Source organism: Nannospalax galili, unplaced genomic scaffold, assembly GCF_000622305.1.
Source record: "Nannospalax galili isolate Female #2095 unplaced genomic scaffold, S.galili_v1.0 scaffold108, whole genome shotgun sequence".
NCBI classification, from domain to species: domain Eukaryota; kingdom Metazoa; phylum Chordata; class Mammalia; order Rodentia; family Spalacidae; genus Nannospalax; species Nannospalax galili.
Window position 1 is genome coordinate 106,838 of NW_008358988.1, and position 675 is coordinate 107,512.

Genomic DNA, 675 nt, shown 5'->3' on the forward strand with positions numbered 1-675 from the left:
ATGGATTCAGGATTTGCTTTCAGGTATTTTGATAGCTGTTGGAGTGGTTAGAATCAGTGTCAGTTCCCTAAACCCACTGTACTTATTAATGAGTAACAAATTCAGACCCATTTTTAAAAATAAAATAACATTTAGAAGCGACTGCACAATAAAAAATAGTATTCAGCGTCTCAGTTTAATGAGGTAGCCCATGTTTTAGTCTGCATAGACTCCTTGTCAGCAAATGTGTGACTTCCCTTAGGTTTTTTAAACTTTTGTGAAGAATTTACAGCCCCTGGTTATTCCTGTGAACCATGTGGGGTAGGAGGCAATATTTTCTATTTTTTTTGGGGGGGGTGGTAGCTGTTATGTTGCTCAGGCTGTCCTCAAGACTCACAATCCTCCTCCTTCAGCCTCCTGAGGTGTGAGCCACCATACCAAGCTCAGGAGTAGTTTCTCTGAATGGCTCTTGGGACCTGTCCCACCCTGATCCAGTCTTGTTAGGCTCTGCTGTGCTGAAAGGGGTGGAATGAAGTCATGGAGATGTCTCCTGGGGTTTGGTTTAATCCACACTCAGGAGATAGAACTCAAGCTCCAATCCATTCACCATAGATGGGGATCTGGAGTAACTAGAGTCATCCTGAGTGTGTATGCATGTGAGCACATGTGTGTGAAAGTGTACTTGCATGTGTAACT